Here is a 19588-nt window from a genome sequence, read left to right on the forward strand (position 1 = left end):
CTACATGTTTCGCTTGAGGTAGGATTTGGGTTAGGTTAAGGGTTTTATCTGCTCAGCCAAACAATCCCAAAGAAAATACCACACCAACAGAGACAAACTCTTCATAGTAGCCAAACTAACCACAGCAAAGTCATGTCTGATGGAAAGTACCGAGCTTCTCGGAGTGATAGTTCCGGATGAAATTAACAGACGACTCTTTCTACATGTTTCACGTAAGAGTAAGGGTTTTATCTGCTCAGCCAGATAATCCCAAAGAAATACCACAGCAACAGACAGTCTTGCTGGTAGCCAAGTCAACCATGGCAATGGCATTTCTGATGGAGAGTAGCAAGCTTCTCGCAGCAATAGTTTTGGGTAAAATAAACGGATGGCTCTTTCTACATGTTTCGCTTAGTGTTTTATCAGCTGAGGCAGTCAATCACACAGAGAACACCACAGCAACAGAGACTAACTCTTCGTAGTAGCCAAGCTAACTACGGCAATGGCATTCCTGATGGAACGTACCAAGTTTCTTGCAGTGAAAGTTTTGGATACAATTAATGAAAGGCTATTCTACATATTTCACTTATAGTAAGGGTTTTATCTATTCAGTCGGACAATCCCGCAGAAACACAATAGAAACAGAGACTAACTCTTCATGGTAGCGAAGCAAACCAAGGCAATGTCATTACTGAGGGAAGGTACCAAGATTCTCGGAGTGAAAGTTTTGGATAAAATTAATGGACAGTTCTTTCCATATATTTCGCTTAGTGTAAGGGTTATATCAGCTTAGGCAGACAATTACACAGAGAACACCACAGCAACAGAGACTAACTCTTCGTAGTTGCCAAGCTCAACACAGCAATGGCATTACTGATGGAAAGTACCAAGCTTCTCAGAGTCTAAGTTTTGGATAAAATTAATGAACGGCTCTTTCTACATGTTTCGCTTAGCGTAAGGGTTTCATCAGCTCAGGCAGTCAATCGCACAGAGAATACCATAGCAACAGACACCAACTCTTCGCAGTAGCCAAGCTAACCATGGGAATGGCATTTCGGATGGAAAGTACCAAGCTTCTCGGAGTGAAAGTTTTGGATAACCTCAATGGACAGCTCTTTGTACATGTTTCGCTTAGCATTAGTGTTTTATCAGCTCAGGCAGTCAATCGCACAGAGAACACCACAGCAACAGAGACTAAATCTTCGTAGTAGCCAGGCTTACTACGGAAATGGCATTCCTGACGGGAAGTACCAAGCTTCTCGAAGTGAAAGTTTTGTATAACATTATTGGACGGCTCTTTCTTCATGTTTCACTTATGGTAAGGGTTTTATCTGTTCAGTCGGACAATCGCGCAGAAATACAACAGCAACAGAGACTAACTCTTTGTGGTAGCCAAGCAATCCAGGACAATGGCATTACTGAAGAAAAGTACCAAGATTCTCGGAGTGAAAGCTTTGGATAAAATTACTGGACAGCTCTTTCTACATGTGTCGCATAGTATAAGGGTTTTTATCAGCTCAGGCAGACAATCGCACAGAGAACACCACAGCAACAGAGACTAACTCTTCGCAGTAGCCAAGCTAACTACAGCAATGGCATTCCTGATGGAAAGTACCAAGCTTCTCGGAGTGAAAGTTTTGTATAACATTAATGGACGGCTCTTTCTACATGTTTCACTTACGGTAAGGGTTTTATCTGTTCAGGCGGACAAACCCACAGAAATACAACAACAACAACAACAGAGACTAACTCTCTTCGTGGTAGCCAAGCTAACCACAGCAATGGCATTTCTGATGGAAAGTACCAAGCTTTTTGGAGGGAAAGATTTGGGTAAAATTAATGCCCGGCGTTTTTACATATTTCGCTTAGTGTACGCGTTTTATCCATTTAGGCGGACAATCCCTCAGAAATACAACAGCAACAGAGACCAACTCTTCGTGGTAGCCAAGCTAACCACGGCAATGGAATTTCTGAAGCAAAGAACCGAGCTTCTTGGACTGAATGTTTTGCATAAAATTAACGGACGGCTCTTCCTACATGTTTTGGTTGGGTTAGGGCAAGTATGTTACCTGTGTAAGCAGACAATCGCAGAAATACAATAGCAACAGAGACTAACTCTTCATTGTAGCCAAGCTAACTACGAAAATGGAATTTCTGATGGAAAGTACCAAGCTACTCGTAGTAAAAGTTTTGGATAAAATTCCCGGACGGCTTTTTCTATATATATTTCGCTTAGTTGTAAGGGCATTATCTGCTCAGGCAGACAATCGCACAGAGAATACCACAGCAACAGAGACCAACTCTTCGCAGTAGCGAAGCTAACCACCGCAATGGCATTTCTGAAGGAAAGAACCGACCTTCGACTGAAAATTTTGGATGAAATAAACGGAGTGCTTTCTATATGTTTCGCTTAGAGTAATGGGTTTATCTGTTTAGGCGGACAATCCCTCAGAAATAGAACAGCGACAGAGACTTAACTCTTCGTGGTAGCCAAGGTAACCATGGCAATGGCATTTTTGAAGGAAAAACCGAGCATCTTGGAGTGAGAGTTTTGGACAAAATTAACGGATGGCTCTTAGATGTTTTGGTTGGGTTAGGGCAAGTGTGTTACCTGTTTAAGCAGATAATCGCACAGAGAATACCATAGCAACAGAGACTAACTCTTCATTGTAGCCAAGCTAACCACAGCAATGGCATTTATGATGGAAATTAGAGGTACTCGTAGTAAAAATTTTGAATAAAATTACTGAACGGCTCTCTCAACATATTTCAGTTAGTATAAGGGTTTTAACAGCTCAGGCAGTCAATCACACAGAGAACACCACAGCAACAGAGACTAACTCTTTGTCGTACCCAAGCTAACTACGGCAATGGCATTCCTGATGGAAAGTACCAAGCTTCTCGGAGTGACAGTTTTGGATAACATTAATGGACGGCTCTTTCTAAATGTTTCACTTATGGTAAGGGTTTTATCTGTTCAGGCAGACAATCCCGCAGAAATACAACAGCAATAGAGACTGTCTGCCTAAGCAGATAAAACCCTTATACTAAACCTATCCCAACCCTTACAAAAACATGTAGAAAGAGCCAGCCGCTAATTATATCTGAACCAAACGCTCCGAAACACTCAGAATATTCCACCAGAAATACCATTGCCGTGGTTAGCTTGGCTCCTGCTAAGAATTAATCCCACAAATAATACCATAGACACAGACTGTCTTGGAGGTTGCCAAGCCAACAATAGCATTTCTGATGGAAAGTACAGAGCTTCTCGGTATGCAAGATTTGGATAAAACTAACAGACGGCTCTTTCAACACGTTTGGGTTGGGTTTGTATTAGGGTAAAGGTTTTATCTGCTCAGGCAGCAAATCCCACAGAAAACCCCTCAGCAACAGAGACCAACTCTTGGCAGTAGCCAAGCTAACCACAGCAACAGCATTTCAGATTGAAAATACTAGGTTAACTTTATGGTTAGGATTGAATGCCAGAGCCAACACATGTCAACTGAGCACCTCTGCCAATGCCCAAGTGCTGGATTAGAAATATACCCAGGATTAGGGATATGGATAGATTGGTTAAGTCTAGGAGCAAATTGGGTGTTTATTCGTTATAACTGATCTCCCTTTGTCTTATATCTTGATTACTTTATCCCGTTTTAAACTTGAAAAGTTGTTGGTGGGGTTTGAAACAATGCAAGTGTTTTTTTTTTGTTTTTTTTTAATTGAACTTTTCTGCAATTGCAATTTAATGTTTTAAGAGTTAAGACTAAGGTTTAGATCAAATTGATGATTTTCTGCACTTTTTTCCGTTTTACCATTCAGAAAATGCCCCTTCTCTTGATGCTCCCATGAAAGGAACATTGAACATCATCTAAAGCATAGAGCTTGTGACTAAACCACGTCTCTGTACCCGCTTAGCGCTCAGGAAGAAGTACCCCAGCTCATCGTCGTGGGTGGCAGGACTCACTTTAGAAAAACATTTCTCACGATAAAACTAAAGAACCTATCCCTGAAAATAGGATTAGGTTTGGCTAAACGTAACGGATGGCTCTATATCTTTGGGTTAGGGTAAGGGTTTCATCTGCTCTGGCACACAATCCTACAGAGAATACCACAGGAAGACACCAACTCGTCGCAGTAGCCAAGCTAACCATGGCAATGGCATTTCTGATGGAAAGTACTGAGCTTTTCAGAGTAAAAGATTTGCATAAAATGAACAAAGAGAGCTTTCTACATGTTTCACTTGAGATAAGGTTTGGGTTAGGGCTTATCTGCTCAGTCAGACAATCCCACAAAAAAATACGACAACAGAGAATAACTTAGCAGTAGCCAAGCTATCCATGACAGTCATTTCTGATGGAAATACTGAGATTTTCCAACTGAAAGGTTTGGATAAAATTAACAGATTGCCCTTTCTACATCTTTCGTTTAGGGATGAGTTAGGCTAAGAGTATTGTCTGCTCAGGCAAACAATACAACAGACAATACCACATCAACAGCGACTACCTCTTCGCAGTAACATTTCTGAACATGGAGTGATAGTTTCAGATAAAATTAATGGATTGCGCTTTCTAAATGTTTCGGTTGGGATAGGGTTAGGGTTTCACCTGCTAAAGCAGAAAATCTTAGAGAATACCACTGCAACAGAGAATAACTTCGATAGACAAGCTAACCACGGTAATGGTATTTCAGATGGAATGTACCAAGCTGCTCAGAATAAAATCTTGTGATAAAATTAATGGACGGCTCCTTCTACATGTTTCGCTTAGGGTAAGTGTTTTATCAGCTCAGGTAGACAATCAAACAGAGAACACCACAGCAACAGAGTCTAACTCTTCATAGTAGCCAAACTAACCACAACAATGTCATTTCTGATGTAAAGTACCGAGCTTCTCGGAGTGATAGTTCCGGATGAAATTAACAGATGACTCTTTCTACATGTTTCACTTAAGAGAAAGGGTTTTATCTGCTCAGCCGGATAATCCCATAGAAGTACCACAGTACCAGACAGTGTTGGTGGTAGCCAAGCCAACCACGGCAATGGCATTTCTGACGGAGAGCAGCGAGCTTGTCGCTGCGATAGTTTTGGGTAAAATAAACGGATGGTTCTTTCTACATACATGTTTGGGTTGGGTTAGGGTCAGTGTTTTACCTGCTCAGGCAGACAATCCCACAGCGACAGAGACTACCACTTCGCGGTAGCCAAGCTAAACACAGAAATGACAATTTTGAAATAAAGTACCGAATTCTCGTAGTCAATTTTGGATCAAATTAACTGATGACTTTCTTCATGTTTTGGTTGACGTAGGGTTTGGGATTGGTTAAGGGTTTTATCTACTCAGGCAAACAATCTCAGAGCAACAGAGACTAACTCTTCGCAGTAGCCAGGCTAACCACGGCAATCGGATTTCTGATGGAAAGTACCAAGCTTCTCGGAGTGAAAGTCTTGGATAAAATTAACGGACGGCTCCTTCCATGTTTCGCTTAGTTTAAGGGTTTTATCAGCTCAGGCAGACAATCGCACAGAGAATTCCACAGCAACAGAGACCAAATCTTCGCAGTAGCCAAACTAACCACAGCAATGGCATTTCTGATGGAAAGTACCAAGCTTCTCGGAGTGAAAGTTTTGGATAAAATTAATGGAAGGCTCTTTCTACATGTTTCACTTATGGTAAGAGTTTTATCAGCTCAGGCAGACAATCGCACAGAGAATACCACAGCAATAGAGACCAACTCGTCGCAGTAGCCAAGCTAACCACGCCAATTGCATTCCTGAAGGAAAGAACCAAGCTTCTCGTAGTAAAAGTTTTGGAAATAAATCAACGGATGGTCCTTGCTACATGTTTCGGTTGACAGTGTTTGAGTTTAGTGTCAAGTGTTTCTGCTCAGGCGGACAGTGCCCAAGCACTGGCTCAGCGATACCCCAATATGAGAGTTATGGAGAGATTGATGGGTTCAATTTGGATATTTTTTCTTCTTTACAACTGATCTGCCACTGTCCTGTATTTTGATTAGTTTATCCCGTGTTAAACTTGAAAAATTGCTGGTGAGGTTTGGAGCATTATAAACCTTTTTTTTTTTTAAATTGAAGTTCTCTGCTATGGCAGTTTGTTATTAGAGTTATGTTTCAATAAAATAGATAGATTTCTCCATTTTACCAATCAGAGGATGCATCTTGCCTCAAAAGCACACAGCTTGAGATTATCCACCGTTTATCCTGATTTAAACTTGAAAAGTTGTTGATGGGGTTTGGAGCATAAGTGATTTTTTTTTTAATTGAAATTCACTGCTATTGCAGGTTAATGTTTTTAGAGTTAGGTTTAAAATAAAAGTAATTGATGGCTTTCTCAATTTTTTTCTTTTACCACTCAGAGCACACTCTGCCTCAAAAGCACAGAGCTTGTAATCAAATCACTTCGCTGTACCTGCTTCATGCTCAGGAAGAAGCACCGCAGCGCATCATCGTGGGTGGCGGACTCACACTTAGAAACATTTTTCAAGCCAAGAACGACAGAAATGACCGCTGAAAGTGTAGTCTTCTGAATCTTTTGGTTAGGATTAGGTTTGCATAATTTGATGGAAATTGCATTTCTGATGGAAAGTACTGAGCTTCTCGAAATGAAAGTTTTGGATAAAATTAATGGAGGTCTCATTCTACATCTTTTGGCCAGGGTTGGCGTAGGGTTACAATGAGGGTTTTTCCTACTCAAAAGTAGTTCCACAGAGAATACCACAGCAGCAGACACTGTCTGCCTGAGCAGATAAAACTCTTACACTAAACCTATCCCAACCCTTACAGAAAGATGTAGAAAGAGCCATCCATTAATTATATCCAAACCTTAAGCTCCGTGACATTATTTTCCATCAAATACCATTGCCGTGGTTAGCTTGACTTCTGCTAAGAATTAATCCCACAAAGAATACCATAGCAACAGAGACTGTCTTGGCGGTTGCCAAGCTAACCATTGCAATGGCATTTCTGATGGAAAGTACAGAGCTTCTCGGTGTGAAAGGTTTGGATAAAAATCAACATAAGGCTCTTTCAACACGTAAGGGTAGGGTTTGTGTTAAGGTAAAGGTTTTACCTGCTCAGGCAGAAAATCCCACAGCAACAGAGATTAACTCTTCATGTTAGCCACGCCAACCATGGCAATGGCATTTTTGATGGGAAATACTAGGCTTCTCCGAGTGAAAGGTAAGGGTTAGAGAATTGAATGCCAGAGCCAACACATGTCAACCAGGCGCCTCAACAATGCCCAAATACTGGCTTACAGATACCCCCAGGTTTAGGGTTACGAATTGAGAGAGTTTGATCGATTGAGTATAGGATCTATTTGGAGGTTGTTTATTCTTTACACTTGATCCCCCATTGTCTTCCCTCTTGATTAGTTTATCCCGTTTTAAACTTGAAAAGTTGTTGGTGGGGTTTGCAGCAATACAAGTGGATTTCTTTTATTGAATTGCACTTCTACAATTGTCATGTTTTTAGGGTTAGGACTAAGTTTTAGGGGTAGGTTTAGATAAAATTGATGAATTTCTACATTTTGCCCCTCCTTTTTACCACACCGAACAGGCTCCTTCCTCTTGATAACTCCTTAAAAGCAACACTGAACGGTCACCAAAAGCCCAGAGTGAGTGATTAAACCACTGCTCTGTACCTGCTTCGCGGTCAGGGAGAAGCACCCCAGGCTCATCATGGTGAGTGGCGAGACTCGCACTTTAGAAAAACATTTCTCAAGATAAAAACTAAAGAAATTATCCCCGAAATTACTGTTGGGTTTTGATAAACTCAATGGATGGCTCTATACCTTTCGGTTACGGTTGGGGTAAGAGTTTTATATGCTCTGGCAGACAATCCTACAGACAATACCACAGCAATAGAGACCAACTCGTCGCAGTAGCCAAGCTAACCACGACAATGGTATTTCTGATGGAAAGTAGAGAGCTTCTCAGAGTAAAAGTTTCGCATAAAATTAACGGACAGCGCTTTCTACATGTTTGCTTGAGGTAGGATTTGGGTTAGGTTAAGGGTTTTATCTGCTCAGCCACACAAACCCAAAGAAAATACCACACCAACAGAGACTAACTCTTCAGAGTAGCCTAACTAACCACAGCAAAGTCATTTCTGATGGAAAGTACCGAGCTTCTCGGAGTGATAGTTCCGGATGAAATTAACAGACGACTCTTTCTACATGTTTCACGTAAGAGTAAGGATTTTATCTGCTCAGCGAGATAATCCCAAAGACATACCACAGCAACAGACAGTCTTGGTGGTAGCCAAGCCAACCATGGCAATGGCATTTCTGATGGAGAGTAGCAAGCTTCTCGCAGCGATAGTTTTGGGTAAAATAAACGGATGGCTCTTTCTACACGTTTCGGTTGGTTTAGGGTAATTGTTTTACCTGCTCAGGCAGACAATCCCACACAGAATATCAAAGCAACAGAGACTAACACTTCACGGTAGCCAAGCTAAACACAGCAAGGAAAATTCAGAAATTAAGTACCGACTTATTCGTACTCGAAATTTTAGATCAAACTGACTTTCTTCATGTTTTGGTTGAGGGTTTTATCAGCTCATGAAAACTATCTCACAGCAACAGAGACTAACCCTTCGCAGTAGCAAAGCTCGCCACGGCAATGGCATTTCTGATGGAAAGTACCCAGCTTCTCGGAGTGACAGTTTTGGATCTTACTGACGTAAGCTCTTTCTACAACGTTTCGTTTTAGTTAGCATAAGTGTTTTACCTGCTCAGGCAGACAATCCCACAGCAACAGAGACTAACTTCATCGTAACCAAGCTAAATACAGCAATGGCACTGCTCTTCTCAAGTACCGACTTTCTGAGTGACAGTTTCGGAAAAAAATGTCACGGAGGCTGTTTCTACATGTTTCACTTAGCGTAAGGGTTTTATCAACTCAGGCAGACAATCGCACAGAGAATACCACAGCAACAGAGACTAACTCTTCGTAGTAGCCAAGCTAACTACAGCAAATGGCATTACTGATGGAAATTACCAAGCTTCTCGGAGTGAAAGTTTTGGATAACATTAATGGACGGCTCTTTCTAAATGTTTCATTTATAGTAAGGATTTTATCTGTTCAGGCGGACAATCCCGCAGATATTACAATAGCAACAGAGACCAACTCTTCGTGGTAGCCAAGCTAACCACGGCAATGGCATTTCTGATGGAAAGTACCAAACCTCTCAGAGTATACGTTTTAGATAAAATTAATGGACGGCTCTTTCTACATTTTTCGCTTAGTTGTAAGGGTTTTATCAGCCAAACAATCACACAGAGAATACCAGAGCAACAAAGTCAAACTCTTCGCAGTAGCCATGGAGCAATAGTTTTGGATGAAATTAATGGACGACTCCGTCTACATATTTCGCTTAATTGTAAGGGTTTTATCAGCTCAGGCAGTCAATTGCACAGAACATACCACAGCAACAGAGAAAAACTCTTTGTAGTAGCCAAGCTAACTACGGCAATGGCATTCCTGATGGAAAGTACCAAGCTTCTCGGAGTGAAAGTTTTGGTTAACATTAATGGACGCGTCTTTCTACATGTTTCACTTATGGTAAGGGTTTTATCTGTTCAGGCGGACAATCCCGCAGAAATACAACAGCAACAGAGACTGTCTGCCTAAGCAGATAAAACCCTTATACTAAACCTATCCCAACCCTTACAAAAACATGTAGAAAGAGCCAGCCGCCAATTATATCCGAACCACAAGCTCCGAAACACTCCGTATCTTCCACCAGAAATACCATTGCCGTGGTTAGCTTGGCTCCTGCTAAGAATTAATCCCACAAATAATACCATAGCAACAGAGACTGTCTTGGCGGTTGCCAAACTAATCACTGCAGTGGCATTTCTGATGCGAAGTACAGAGCTTCTCGGAATGCAAAATTTGGATAAAATTAACAGACGGCTCTTTCAACACGTTTGGGTTGGGGTTTGTATTAGGGTAGAGGTTCTACCTGCTCAGGCAGCAAATCCCACAGAAAACCCCACAGCAAGAGACCAACTCTTCGCGGTAGCCAAGCTAACCACGGCTCCGGCATTTCACACTGAACATACTAGGTTAACTTTATGGTTAGGGTTGAATGCCAGAGCCAACACATGTCAACTGAGCACCTCCGCCAATGCCCAAGTGCTGGATTAGAAATACCCCCAGGATTCGGGTTAGGGATATGGATAGAGTTTGATTGGTTAAGTCTGGGGGCAATCTGGGTGTTTATTCATTACAACTGATCTCCCAGTCTTATATCTTGATTACTTTATCCCGTTTTAAACTTGAAAGGTTGTTGGTGGGGTTTGGAACAATACAAGTGTTTGTCGTTTGTTTGTTTTGTTTTTTTTTCAAATTGAACTTTTCTGCAATTACAATTTAATGTTTTAAGAGTTAAGAGTAAGGTTTAGGGTTAGATCAAATTGATGAATTTCTGCACTTTTTTTCCTTTTTACCACTCAGAACATGCCCCTTCTCTTGATGCTCCCATAAAAGGAACATTGAACGTCATCTAAAGCACAGAGCTTGTGATTAAACAACTTCTCTGTACCCGCTTAGCGCTCAGGAAGAAGCACCCCAGCTCATCATGGTGGGTGGCGGGACTCGCACTTTAGAAAAACATTTCTCAAGATAAAAACTAAAGAAATTATCCCCGAACTTAGTATTAGATTTTGATAAACTCAATGGATGGCTCCATATCTTTCGGTTACGGTTGGGGTAAGAGTTTTATCTGCTCTGGCAGACAATACCACAGCAATAGAGACCAACTCGTCGCAGTAGCCAAGCTAACCACAGCAATGGTATTTCTGATGGAAAGTAGAGAGCTTCTCAGAGTAAAAGCTTTGCATAAAATTAACGGACAGTGCTTTCTACATGTTTCGCTTGAGGTAGGATTTGGGTTAGGTTAAGGGTTTTATCTGCTCAGCCACACAATCCCAAAGAAAATACCACACCAACAGAGACAAACTCTTCATAGTAGCCAAACCACAGCAAAGTCATGTCTGATGGAAAGTACCGAGCTTCTCGGAGTGATAGTTCCGGATGAAATTAACAGACGACTCTTTCTACATGTTTCACGTAAGAGTAAGGGTTTTATCTGCTCAGCCAGATAATCCCAAAGAAATACCACAGCAACAGACAGTCTTGCTGGTAGCCAAGTCAACCATGGCAATGGCATTTCTGATGGAGAGTAGCAAGCTTCTCGCAGCAATAGTTTTGGGTAAAATAAACGGATGGCTCTTTCTCCATGTTTCGCTTAGCGTTTTATCAGCTCAGGCAGTCAATCACACAGAGAACACCACAGAAACAGAGACCAACTCTTCGTAGTAGCCAAGCTAACTACGGCAATGGCATTCCTGATGGAACGTACGAAGTTTCTTGCAGTGAAAGTTTTGGATACAATTAATGAAAGGCTATTCTACATATTTCACTTATAGTAAGGGTTTTATCTATTCAGTCGGACAATCCCGCAGAAACACAATAGAAACAGAGACTAACTCTTCATGGTAGCGAAGCAAACCAAGGCAATGTCATTACTGAGGGAAGGTACCAAGATTCTCGGAGTGAAAGTTTTGGATAAAATTACTGGACAGTTCTTTCCACATATTTCGCTTAGTGTAAGGGTTATATCAGCTTAGGCAGACAATTACACAGAGAACACCACAGCAACAGAGACTAACTCTTCGTAGTTGCCAAGCTCAACACAGCAATGGCATTACTGATGGAAAGTACCAAGCTTCTCAGAGTCTAAGTTTTGGATAAAATTAATGGACGGCTTTTTCTATACGTTTCGCTTAGCGTAAGGGTTTCATCAGCTCAGGCAGTCAATCGCACAGAGAATACCATAGCAACAGACACCAACTCTTCGCAGTAGCCAAGCTAACCATGGGAATGGCATTTCGGATGGAAAGTACCAAGCTTCTCGGAGTGAAAGTTTTGGATAACGTTAATGGACAGCTCTTTGTACATGTTTCGCTTAGCATTAGTGTTTTATCAGCTCAGGCAGTCAATCGCACAGAGAACACCACAGCAACAGAGAGTAAATCTTCGTAGTAGCCAAGCTTACTACGGAAATGGCATTCCTGATGGGAAGTACCAAGCTTGTCGAAGTGAAAGTTTTGGATAACATTATTGGACGGCTCTTTCTTCATGTTTCACTTATGGTAAGGGTTTTATCTGTTCAGTCGGACAATCGCGCAGAAATACAACAGCAACAGAGACTAACTCTTTGTGGTAGCCAAGCAAACCAGGACAATGGCATTACTGAAGAAAAGTACCAAGATTCTCGGAGTGAAAGCTTTGGATAAAATTACTGGACAGCTCTTTCTACATATGTCGCATAGTATAAGGGTTTTTATCAGCTCAGGCAGACAATTGCACAGAGAACACCACAGCAACAGAGACTAACTCTTCGTAGTAGCCAAGCTAACTACAGCAATGGCATTCCTGATGGAAAGTGACAAGCTTCTCGGAGTTAAAGTTTTGTATAACATTAATGGACGGCTCTTTCTACATGTTTCACTTACGGTAAGGGTTTTATCTGTTCAGGCGGACAAACCCACAGAAATACAACAACAACAGAGACTAACTCTCTTCGTGGTAGCCAAGCTAACCACAGCAATGGCATTTCTGATGGAAAGTACCAAGCTTTTTGGAGGGAAAGATTTGGGTAAAATTAATGCCCGGCGTTTTTACATATTTCGCTTGGTGTAAGCGTTTTATCCATTTAGGCGGACAATCCCTCAGAAATACAACAGCAACAGAGACCAACTCTTCGTGGTAGCCAAGCTAACCACGGCAATGGAATTTCTGAAGCAAAGAACCGAGCTTCTTGGACTGAATGTTTTGCATAAAATTAACGGACGGCTCTTCCTACATGTTTTGGTTGGGTTAGGGCAAGTATGTTACCTGTGTAAGCAGACAATCGCAGAAATACAACAGCAACAGAGACTAACTCTTCATTGTAGCCATTTTAACTACGAAAATGGAATTTCTGATGGAAAGTACCAAGCTACTCGTAGTAAAAGTTTTGGATAAAATTCCCGGACGGCTTTTTCTATATATATTTCGCTTAGTTGTAAGGGCATTATCTGCTCAGGCAGACAATCGCACAGAGAATACCACAGCAACAGAGACCAACTCTTCGCAGTAGCGAAGCTAACCACCGCAATGGCATTTCTGAAGGAAAGAACCGACCTTCGACTGAAAATTTTGGATGAAATAAACGGAGTGCTTTCTATATGTTTCGCTTAGAGTAATGGGTTTATCTGTTTAGGCGGACAATCCCTCAGAAATAGAACAGCGACATAGACTTAACTCTTCGTGGTAGCCAAGGTAACCATGGCAATGGCATTTTTGAAGGAAAAACCGAGCATCTTGGAGTGAAAGTTTTGGACAAAATTAACGGATGGCTCTTAGATGTTTTGGTTGGGTTAGGGTAAGTGTGTTACCTGTTTAAGCAGATAATCGCACAGAGAATACCATAGCAACAGAGACTAACTCTTCATTGTAGCCAAGCTAACCAGAGCAATGGCATTTATGATGGAAATTAGAGGTACTCGTAGTAAAAATTTTGAATAAAATTACTGAACGGCTCTCTCAACATATTTCAGTTAGTATAAGGGTTTTATCAGCTCAGGCAGTCAATCACACAGAGAACACCAAAGCAACAGAGACTAACTCTTTGTCATACCCAAGCTAACTACGGCAATGGCATTCCTGATGGAAAGTACCAAGCTTCTCGGAGTGACAGTTTTGGATAACATTAATGGACGGCTCTTTCTAAATGTTTCACTTATGGTAAGGGTTTTATCTGTTCAGGCAGACAATCCCGCAGAAATACAACAGCAATAGAGACTGTCTGCCTAAGCAGATAAAACCCTTATACTAAACCTATCCCAACCCTCACAAAAACATGTAGAAAGAGCCAGCCGCTAATTATATCTGAACCAAACGCTCCGAAACACTCAGAATATTCCACCAGAAATACCATTGCCGTGGTTAGCTTGGCTCCTGCTAAGAATTAATCCCACAAATAATACCATAGCAACAGAGACTGTCTTGGAGGTTGCCAAGCCAACAATAGCATTTCTGATGGAAAGTACAGAGCTTCTCGGTATGCAAGATTTGGATAAAACTAACAGACAGCTCTTTCAACACGTTTGGGTTGGGTTTGTATTAGGGTAAAGGTTTTATCTGCTCAGGAAGCAAATCCCACAGAAAACCCCTCAGCAACAGAGACCAACTCTTGGCAGTAGCCAAGCTAACCACAGCAACAGCATTTCAGATTGAAAATACTAGGTTAACTTTATGGTTAGGATTGAATGCCAGAGCCAACACATGTCAACTGAGCACCTCTGCCAATGCCCAAGTGCTGGATTAGAAATACACCCAGGATTAGGGATATGGATAGATTGGTTAAGTCTAGGAGCAAATTGGGTGTTTATTCGTTATAACTGATCTCCCTTTGTCTTATATCTTGATTACTTTATCCCGTTTTAAACTTGAAAAGTTGTTGGTGGGGTTTGAAACAATGCAAGTGTTTTTTGTTTGTTTTTTTTTTAATTGAACTTTTCTGCAATTGCAATTTAATGTTTTAAGAGTTAAGACTAAGGTTTAGATCAAATTGATGATTTTCTGCACTTTTTTCCTTTTTACCATTCAGACCACGTCTCTGTACCCGCTTAGCGCTCAGGAAGAAGTACCCCAGCTCATTGTCGTGGGTGGCGGGACTCACTTTAGAAAAACATTTCTCACGATAAAACTAAAGAACCTATCCCTGAAAATAGGATTAGGTTTGGCTAAACGTAACGGATGGCTCTATATCTTTGGGTTAGGGTAAGGGTTTCATCTGCTCTGGCACACAATCCTACAGAGAATACCACAGGAAGACACCAACTCGTCGCAGTAGCCAAGCTAACCATGGCAATGGCATTTCTGATGGAAAGTACTGAGCTTTTCAGAGTAAAAGATTTGCATAAAATGAACAAAGAGAGCTTTCTACATGTTTCACTTGAGATAAGGTTTGGGTTAGGGCTTATCTGCTCAGTCAGACAATCCCACAAAAAAATACGACAACAGAGAATAACTCTTAGCAGTAGCCAAGCTATCCATGACAGTCATTTCTGATGGAAATACTGAGATTTTCCAACTGAAAGGTTTGGATAAAATTAACAGATTGCCCTTTCTACATCTTTCGTTTAGGGATGAGTTAGGCTAAGAGTATTGTCTGCTCAGGCAAACAATACAACAGACAATACCACATCAACAGCGACTACCTCTTCGCAGTAACATTTCTGAACATGGAGTGATAGTTTCAGATAAAATTAATGGATTGCTCTTTCTAGATGTTTCGGTTGGGATAGAGTTAGGGTTTCACCTGCTAAAGCAGAAAATCTTAGAGAATACCACTGCAACAGAGAATAACTTCGATAGACAAGCTAACCACGGTAATGGTATTTCAGATGGAATGTACCAAGCTGCTCAGAATAAAATCTTGTGATAAAATTAATGGACGGCTCCTTCTACATGTTTCGCTTAGGGTAAGTGTTTTATCAGCTCAGGTAGACAATCAAACAGAGAACACCGCAGCAACAGAGTCTAACTCTTCATAGTAGCCAAACTAACCACAACAAAGTCATTTCTGATGTAAAGTACCGAGCTTCTCGGAGTGATAGTTCCGGATGAAATTAACAGATGACTCTTTCTACATGTTTCACTTAAGAGAAAGGGTTTTATCTGCTCAGCCGGATAATCCCATAGAAGTACCACAGTACCAGACAGTGTTGGTGGTAGCCAAGCCAACCACGGCAATGGCATTTCTGACAGAGAGCAGCGAGCTTGTCGCAGCGATAGTTTTGGTTAAAATAAACGGATGGTTCTTTCTACATACATGTTTGGATTGGGTTAGGGTCAGTGTTTTACCTGCTCAGGCAGACAATCCCACAGCGACAGAGACTACCACTTCGCGGTAGCCAAGCTAAACACAGAAATGACAATTTTGAAATAAAGTACCGAATTCTCGTAGTCAATTTTGGATCAAATTAACTGATGACTTTCTTCATGTTTTGGTTGACGTAGGGTTTGGGATTGGTTAAGGGTTTTATCTACTCAGGCAAACAATCTCAGAGCAACAGAGACTAACTCTTCGCAGTAGCCAGGCTAACCACGGCAATCGGATTTCTGATGGAAAGTACCAAGCTTCTCGGAGTGAAAGTCTTGGATAAAATTAACGGACGGCTCCTTCCATGTTTCGCTTAGTTTAAGGGTTTTATCAGCTCAGGCAGACAATCGCACAGAGAATACCACAGCAACCGAGACTAACTCTTCGCAGTAGCCAAGGTAACCACGGCAATGGCATTTCTGACAGAAAGTACCAAGCTTCTCGCAGTGAAAGTCTTGGATAAAATTAACTGACAGCTCTTTCTATATCTTTCGCTTAGTGTAAGGGTTTTATCAGCTCAGGCAGACAATCGCACAGAGAATACCACAGCAATAGAGACTAACTCTTCGCAGTAGCCAAGCTAACCACGCCAATTGCATTCCTGAAGGAAAGAACCAAGCTTCTCGTAGTAAAAGTTTTGGAAATAAATCAACGGATGGTCCTTGCTACATGTTTCGGTTGACAGTGTTTGAGTTTAGTGTCAAGTGTTTCTGCTCAGGCGGACAGTGCCCAAGCACTGGCTCAGCGATACCCCAATATGAGAGTTATGGAGAGATTGATGGGTTCAATTTGGATATTTTTTCTTCTTTACAACTGATCTGCCACTGTCCTGTATTTTGATTAGTTTATCCCGTGTTAAACTTGAAAAATTGCTGGTGAGGTTTGGAGCATTATAAACCTTTTTTTTTTTAAATTGAAGTTCTCTGCTATGGCAGTTTGTTATTAGAGTTATGTTTCAATAAAATAGATAGATTTCTCCATTTTACCAATCAGAGGATGCATCTTGCCTCAAAAGCACACAGCTTGAGATTATCCACCGTTTATCCTGATTTAAACTTGAAAAGTTGTTGATGGGGTTTGGAGCATAAGTGATTTTTTTTTTTAATTGAAATTCACTGCTATTGCAGGTTAATGTTTTTAGAGTTAGGTTTAAAATAAAAGTAATTGATGGCTTTCTCAATTTTTTTCTTTTACCACTCAGAGCACACTCTGCCTCAAAAGCACAGAGCTTGTAATCAAATCACTTCGCTGTACCTGCTTCATGCTCAGGAAGAAGCACCGCAGCGCATCATCGTGGGTGGCGGACTCACACTTAGAAACATTTTTCAAGCCAAGAACGACAGAAATGACCGCTGAAAGTGTAGTCTTCTGAATCTTTTGGTTAGGATTAGGTTTGCATAATTTGATGGAAATTGCATTTCTGATGGAAAGTACCGAGCTTCTCGAAATGAAAGTTTTGGATAAAATTAATGGAGGTCTCTTTCTACATCTTTTGGCCAGGGTTGGCGTAGGGTTACAATGAGGGTTTTTCCTACTCAAAAGTAGTTCCACAAAGAATACCACAGCAGCAGACACTGTCTGCCTGAGCAGATAAAACTCTTATACTAAACCTATCCCAACCCTTACAGAAAGATGTAGAAAGAGCCATCCATTAATTATATCCAAACCTTAAGCTCCGTGACATTATTTTCCATCAAATACCATTGCCGTGGTTAGCTTGACTTCTGCTAAGAATTAATCCCACAAAGAATACCATAGCAACAGAGACTGTCTTGGCGGTTGCCAAGCTAACCATTGCAATGGCATTTCTGATGGAAAGTACAGAGCTTCTCGGTGTGAAAGGTTTGGATAAAAATCAACATACGGCTCTTTCAACACGTAAGGGTAGGGTTTGTGTTAAGGTAAAGGTTTTACCTGCTCAGGCAGAAAATCCCACAGCAACAGAGATTAACTCTTCATGTTAGCCACGCCAACCATGGCAATGGCATTTTTGATGGGAAATACTAGGCTTCTCCGAGTGAAAGGTAAGGGTTAGAGAATTGAATGCCAGAGCCAACACATGTCAACCAGGCGCCTCAACAATGCCCAAATACTGGCTTACAGATACCCCCAGGTTTAGGGTTACGAATTTGGAGAGAGTTTGATCGATTGAGTATAGGATCTATTTGGAGGTTGTTTATTCTTTACACTTGATCCCCCATTGTCTTCCCTCTTGATTAGTTTATCCCGTTTTAAACTTGAAAAGTTGTTGGTGGGGTTTGCAGCAATACAAGTGGATTTCTTTTATTGAATTGCACTTCTACAATTGTCATGTTTTTAGGGTTAGGACTAAGTTTTAGGGGTAGATTTAGATAAAATTGATTAATTTCTACATTTTGCCCCTCCTTTTTACCACACCGAACAGGCTCCTTCCTCTTGATAACTCCTTAAAAGCAACACTGAACGGTCACCAAAAGCCCAGAGTGAGTGATTAAACCACTTCTCTGTACCTGCTTCGCGGTCAGGGAGAAGCACCCCAGGCTCATCATGGTGAGTGGCGAGACTCGCACTTTAGAAAAACATTTCTCAAGATAAAAACTAAAGAAATTATCCCCGAAATTACTGTTGGGTTTTGATAAACTCAATGGATGGCTCTATACCTTTCGGTTACGGTTGGGGTAAGAGTTTTATATGCTCTGGCAGACAATCCTACAGACAATACCACAGCAATAGAGACCAACTCGACGCAGTAGCCAGGCTAACCACGACAATGGTATTTCTGATGGAAAGTAGAGAGCTTCTCAGAGTAAAAGTTTCGCATAAAATTAACGGACAGCGCTTTCTACATGTTTGCTTGAGGTAGGATTTGGGTTAGGATAAGGGTTTTATCTGCTCAGCCACACAAACCCAAAGAAAATACCACACCAACAGAGATTAACTCTTCAGAGTAGCCTAACTAACCACAGCAAAGTCATTTCTGATGGAAAGTACCGAGCTTCTCGGAGTGATAGTTCCGGATGAAATTAACAGACGACTCTTTCTACATGTTTCACGTAAGAGTTTTAACTGCTCAGCGAGATAATCCCAAAGAAATACCACAGCAACAAACAGTCTTGGTGGTAGCCAAGCCAACCATGGCAATGGCATTTCCGATGGAGAGTAGCAAGCTTCTCGCAGCGATAGTTTTGGGTAAAATAAACGGATGGCTCTTTCTACACGTTTCGGTTGGTTTAGGGTAATTGTTTTACCTGCTCAGGCAGACAATCCCACACAGAATATCAAAGCAACAGAGACTAACACTTCACGGTAGCCAAGCTAAACACAGCAATGAAAATTCTGAAATTAAGTACCGACTTTCTCGTACTCAAAATTTTGGATCAAACTAACTGACTTCATGTTTTGGTTGAGGTAGGGTTTGGGATTGGTTAAGGGTTTTATGTGCTCAGGCAAACAATCTCACAGCAAGAGAGACTAACCCTTCGCAGGAGCAAGCTCACCACGGCAATGGCATTTCGGATGGAAAGTACCCAGCTTCTCGGAGTGACAGTTTTGGATCTTATTGACGTATGCTCTTGCTACAATGTTCCGATTAGGTTAGCGCAAGTGTTTTACCTGCTCAGACAGACAATCCCACAGCAACAGAGACTAACTTCGTTGTAGCCAAGCTAACCACAG

General features: G+C 41.3%; 4 non-coding genes and 2 pseudogenes across 4 annotated transcripts; all 6 read right to left on the reverse strand.

Annotated features, from left to right (window-relative positions):
- Positions 1–3792: 3792 nt before the first annotated feature.
- Positions 3793–4004, reverse strand: LOC130131854 (small nucleolar RNA U3). Its single transcript, XR_008812409.1, has one exon. It is a non-coding gene; the product is annotated as a small nucleolar RNA U3 (small nucleolar RNA).
- A 2338-nt stretch (positions 4005–6342) lies between these two features.
- LOC130131856 (small nucleolar RNA U3) lies at positions 6343–6518 on the reverse strand (annotated as a pseudogene).
- A 1020-nt stretch (positions 6519–7538) lies between these two features.
- LOC130131853 (small nucleolar RNA U3) lies at positions 7539–7754 on the reverse strand. The gene has a single exon (XR_008812408.1). It is a non-coding gene; the product is annotated as a small nucleolar RNA U3 (small nucleolar RNA).
- A 2692-nt stretch (positions 7755–10446) lies between these two features.
- Positions 10447–10664, reverse strand: LOC130131839 (small nucleolar RNA U3). Its single transcript, XR_008812396.1, has one exon. It is a non-coding gene; the product is annotated as a small nucleolar RNA U3 (small nucleolar RNA).
- A 6462-nt stretch (positions 10665–17126) lies between these two features.
- Positions 17127–17302, reverse strand: LOC130131857 (small nucleolar RNA U3; annotated as a pseudogene).
- Positions 17303–18324: 1022 nt separating this feature from the next.
- LOC130131852 (small nucleolar RNA U3) lies at positions 18325–18540 on the reverse strand. Its single transcript, XR_008812407.1, has one exon. It is a non-coding gene; the product is annotated as a small nucleolar RNA U3 (small nucleolar RNA).
- Between the last annotated feature and the right edge of the window lie 1048 nt (positions 18541–19588).

Source organism: Lampris incognitus, chromosome 21 (assembly GCF_029633865.1).
Source record: "Lampris incognitus isolate fLamInc1 chromosome 21, fLamInc1.hap2, whole genome shotgun sequence".
Lineage (NCBI taxonomy): Eukaryota > Metazoa > Chordata > Actinopteri > Lampriformes > Lampridae > Lampris > Lampris incognitus.